The sequence below is a fragment of the Malania oleifera genome, chromosome 3 (assembly GCF_029873635.1).
Source record: "Malania oleifera isolate guangnan ecotype guangnan chromosome 3, ASM2987363v1, whole genome shotgun sequence".
In the NCBI taxonomy this organism is placed as follows: Eukaryota; Viridiplantae; Streptophyta; class Magnoliopsida; order Santalales; family Ximeniaceae; genus Malania; species Malania oleifera.
The window spans coordinates 50,221,281-50,226,834 of NC_080419.1; the positions used below are offsets into that span (position 1 = coordinate 50,221,281).

The 5,554-nt window shown below is 45.4% G+C and overlaps 1 long non-coding RNA gene across 1 annotated transcript; it reads left to right on the forward strand.

The window, feature by feature from the left end:
• Positions 1–411: 411 nt before the first annotated feature.
• LOC131152339 (uncharacterized) lies at positions 412–3,636 on the forward strand. Its single transcript, XR_009135926.1, has 2 exons — positions 412–3,035; positions 3,189–3,636. It is a non-coding gene; the product is annotated as an uncharacterized LOC131152339 (long non-coding RNA).
• Positions 3,637–5,554: the final 1,918 nt, after the last annotated feature.

The window sequence follows — 5,554 nt, forward strand, 5'->3', positions numbered from 1 at the left end:
TGTCTGTTTTGCCATTTTGACAAATGAAACTAAGTGCATGTTTGATCTGGTTTATGAGAATTTTGCCATTGCAAGAACTTAATATAAATTGGGAACTTACATATTATAACTATAATCCATCATATATATTATGTTTATGTTGTATGTGGTTTTGTATTTACTTATTGCCATGTTCTTTTCACTTTGCGTCATGACTCATGTCCTAAGATTCTCACTTTATTGAGGGCTATACCAAAGCATGAAAAAAATTTCTTTTTAAGATTCTCGCTTTATTTAATCTTATTTTTTCGATATTTTCATTGACGAAAGGAAGTGCGTTCATGCATTGGAATCACTTTTTTATGTTTGGAATTGGCTGCATTCAAAAAAATCGCAAGTTTGATGCTGCTCTTGTTGCTGGTGTTATTTATTTTTATTTTTTTTATCAGTAAATGTAAGTTATATTGACCAAAAATGGATATGGACAGAAATCCTGTACATACCTGAGGAAGGGAAGCAAAGCTCCCAAACAAATAGAAACAATTACACTCAACCTGGGCATTCCCAGGGGCACAATGGCCAAACAAGGCTAATAATAAGGTTCAAATTAAAACATCAGAAATGTAACAAATGGTCATATGAGGTACCTTCAAAACCAGCCGCAGCAAGCTTCCTGAAGAGAACCAAGAAGAAGGCGAACCTCAAAGAAGCATCAAGCTCAGGAAAAGTAGCTCATCAAAACTAGAGCACTGACTGCAGGGAACAGAATCTGAATCACTGCACTTAAAGATCATAGCCGGCCATCAAAAAATACATCTGACCATAATCTGAATCCAGATCTTCACTAAGACAAATCCAGACTATTTGAAAACTCCCATCACAATCCAAATCTGAAGTCTGCAGTGAGACAATCTGTAACCAGGCTTCAAACTAACCAAGCTCAATCATCACAACCAGCTCCAGCAAGCTTTAAGAAGAAAACCAAGCGAAAAAGGTAATCCTCAAAGAAGCAGCAAACTCCGGGAACCAAACAATCTAGAGAGAGCTGAAGACTTTCCAACAAACAGACTCCAGCTAGTAACATAGCTCTTCAAAATGCAGCAGGACAGATCTGAAGTCTACTGAAGTCACACCACCAAATCTTCAATTTAAAGCACATCTGAACAAAGGAATAAACCCAGCATCCACCAGATTCAGTCTGACAAAGCTTCCAACCAGCCAAACCCAAACAGCATTGGCTAGCTCACAACACTGCAGTAACAGTAAACAGGAGCTGAACCAGTTACTAGGACTGCAGGGAACTGAAACTGAATCACTGCAGTTAACCCATCATATCAGGCTATCAAAAATACATCTGACCAAAATCTGAATATGGATTTTCAGTAAGACAAATGTAGAAAACCTGAAAACACCCAACACTATCCAAATCTTAAATCTGCAGCAAATAATGTGAATTCTAGCTGAACTGCAGGAACCAGCAGCAAATAAACTGTGCACCAGAACGACCACCAGCACTGAACAAGGAGCAAATAAGCAAATTCTGACCAGCCCAAAACCCCAGAACCTCCTGAAGACTCCACAGAAAAACTGAAACCTTCAAGAGAGACCCAGACCTTCAAACCAGCACCAGGAAGCAGATCTGAATTCAGTACCAGCAATTCCGATCAGGATATCAGCACTGCTCATATCAATTCCTGCACATCCCTGTAACAAACCAATATTCCCCTCTGTAACCGCCGGGGAACCTCTCTCCTCTTTTTCTTTATCCTCAACTGTGTAACAGCTTTTAATTCCTCTCCTTGTATAAATACTCGGCCTACATCAATACAAAGTGTGTAAAAAAAGGCAAGTTAGAGCCATGCCTATTCTGACATGGTATCAGAGCTAGCGAACAGCAGCCATCAAAATGGTCGACGCCCCAGCTGCTGCTCCTCCTTCTGCTACTCCTCTCTCTGCTGCTGCTTCTGCCACTCCCACATCATCCTTCTCCCATATTGTCACCAGTAAACTCACTTCAGACAACTTTCCTCTTTGGAAGGTTCAGATTAGTGCCTATCTCCATGGCCAAGATCTGTATCAATATGTTGATGGCAGCCTCCAAGCTCCTCCGCAACTCCTTCCTGACCAACTCACTGTCAACCCCAAATATTCTGCCTGGATGTGAACCGATCAATCTGTCCTCAGCATCCTATTCTCTTCCATCACTGAACCTGTCTTGTGCCATGTTCTGTCTTCAACCAGTACACATGAATTGTGGAGCTCCCTCGTCTCTCTCTTCACCTCAAAATATCAAGCTCAACAGTTTCAAGTTCGTTTCCAACTTGCTTACTTGACTCGAGGAGAGCTCTCCATCACAGATTATTTCTCAAAAGTGCAGGCACTAGCTGACATCCCTGCCTCCACTGGCAATCCCCTTCCTGACCAAGACTTTGTTACATATCTGCTCACTGGACTTGGTTCCACCTATGATTCGTTTGTCACCTCCATCACCACGAGATCTACACCAATCTCCTCTCACGAACTCTTTCAACTTCTTCTTGTTCATGAGAGTCGGCTTGCTCACTCATCCAGATCTTTGCTCGCTTATGAACCTTCAGCAAATGTAACAACAACTGGTGGCCGTGACCACCGTGGTCGAAGCTTTTCACGAGGTGGTAGATCTAGGAGAAATGGCAACACCAGAGGTCGTTCCTTCTCCTCCAACAGAGGAGGCCGCAGCAACAGTTACCCCATTCCACCACCATTCTCCCTCTCTCTCTCCCCATCCACTCGCCCAACCTATCAAGTTTGCAATAAACTTGGCCATGTTGCGCTTCAATGCCGCCATCGCTTCAACCATTCCTACCAAAATGAAGCCCCTCCTTCTCTCTCAACCAACTTCACAAACACCTTTACACCATCCCCTTCTCTCCCTAACACCTCCTGGTACCCTGACTCAGCAGCAACCCACCACATTACAAACTCCCTTGACAACCTTAATATGTCCTCCCATCCCTATACCGACGGTGATCAGGTTTGCGTAGGCGATGGCAACACTCTATCCATTCAACACATCGGTGACTCTAACTTCCTCACTTCCTCTTCCTCCTTCTCTTTAAATAACTTACTTCATGTTCTGTCCATTACAAAAAATCTTATCTCTGTTTGTAAATTCTGTTCTAATAACAATTGTTTTTTTGAATTTCACTCTTCTTTCTTCTTTGTGAAAGACAAACTGATCGGGAAGATCCTCCCCACCGGTCCCAACATTGATGGCCTCTACGTGTTTCCACCATCGTCAGCATTCTCGTCTTCTCCCTCCACCCATGTCGGCAAAAGGACCTCCCCTGCTCAGTGGCATCAACGTCTCGGTCACTCCTCCCTTTGCCTGGTATCGCGCATCCTTCATCAGCATCACCTACCCTCCAGTCACTCAGACTCGTCCTTCTTCTGCTCGACCTGCCCTCTCGCCAAGAGTCATCAGCACTTTTCTCTCCCAATCAAGCCTAGGCCTCCAAGCCTCTTCAGCTCATCTATGCTGATGTTTGGGGCTCGTCCCCTGGTCTGTCTAGGACTGGCTTCCGTTTCTACTTATCCATTGTAGATCAATGCACTCGTTTTTGTTGGTTCTTTCCCATTAAAAACAAATCTGATGTTTCTCATGTTTTTACCACCTTTGTTCCATATGTTGAACGATTATTTGGCTCCAAATTAATTTCCATTCAAACTGATTGTGGTGGCGAATTTAAATCCCTTACCCCCCCTATGTCACTCCCTTGGCATCACACATCAGTTTTCATGCCTACATACCCATCAACAAAATGGCCATGTGGAACACAAACACGGACACATTGTTGAAACAGGTCTGGCCTTGTTGGTGCATGCAAAACTACCATACAAATTTTGGGCCGATGCTTTCGATTCCGCCGTTTATCTAATAAACCGCCTTCCCTTACCTATCCTAAACAACAAATCCCCCTACTCCCTCGTCTTTAACAAAGACCCGGACTACAAATTCCTCAAAGTTTTTGGGTGTGAATGCTAGCCCAACCTTCAGGCCTATAACAATCACAAAATGCATTTTCGATCCAAGCCCTGCCTTTTTATGGGCTACAGCCCATCCCACAAAGGCTATAGATGTCTAGACCTCTCCTCAAACAGGCTTTACATTTCTAGAGATGTTCTATTCAATGAACACTCTTTTCCCCTAGCCCACGTCTCAGCCCAACCCACTTCTGCCCCTGCCACCTCACCTGCTACCCACCTCCCATTCTTCCCACCCTCAATTCTCGGCCCAGGTTCCCCCCCCCCCTTCTCCCTCTCCTAACCCGGCCCATTCACCTCTCCTACCAACTCCCCCTCCCTCCCCCGTGTCCCCCTCTTTCCCTCACACATCTCCCAACCCTACTACCCCCTCCCCACACCCACTGCGCCCTACCCAGCACACCCTAATTCCTCCCAGATCCCCTATCATCACCCGCTCCCACACCTCATCCTCTTGGCCACGTATCTTCACCGATGGAACAATTCCCTACCCCCCTCGTCACTACCTCACCACTGAAGCCATCTCTCCTGATGCTCCCCTTAGCTTCTTCGCTGCTTCCAAGCTTCCCACATGGTGTTCTGCCATGGATGAAGAATACAATGCTCTGGTTCAAAACAACACTTGGACCTTAGTTCCCCTTGACCCCTATTCTAACATTCTTGGTTGTAGATGGATTTATCAGACAAAATACAACTCCGACGGCTCCATTCACCGCCGGAATGCTCGCCTGGTAACCAAAGGTTTCCATCAACAAGCGGGCGTTGACTACCATGACACCTTTAGCCTGGTCGTCAAAGCTCCCACAATCCAGTTGACCCTCTCGCTCGCTGTTGCTCAGCGCTGGTCTCTGCGACAAATTGACATTCAAAATGCCTTTCTTCACGATGATCTGACCGAAACTGTCTTCATGCAACAACCTCAAGGGTTCATTGATCCTGTTCGTCCGCACTATGTCTGCAAACTGCAAAAGGCTCTGTATGGCCTCAAACAGGCCCCAAGGGCATGGTTTGCTTAGCTAAGTTCGTGGCTTCTCGCATATGGCTTCACTGCCTCCAGGGCTGACCCGTCTCTGTTCTTCCTCACCAATGATAATATCAAAATCTACCTGCTCGTGTATGTCGATGACATTGTTATCACGTTTTCCCATGACACTGCCACGGACTCCTTAATCATTGCCCTCAGTCGGGCATTCGCTGTCAAAGACCTTGGCCGGTTGTCCTACTTTCTAGGCTTGGAGGTTACTTATCTAGAGAATGGTATGCTTCTTACTCAGCGTAAATACATCAAGGACCTGCTCCATCGCAGTCATATGTCCACTGCCAAATCCGTCTCCTCGCCCATGGTTGCTTCCTTAAAATTGTCCTCCTCTGACTCACCCACCTTTTACGATCCAACACTCTTCATAAGTATTGTTGGCGCACTTCAGTACTTATCCCACACCCGGCCAGACATTAGCTTTTCCGTAAACAAGGTCTGTCAATTCATGCACAATCCCAAAGCTTCTCACTGGAGTGCTGTAAAAAGAATTCTGCGTTATCTCCAGGGCACCAT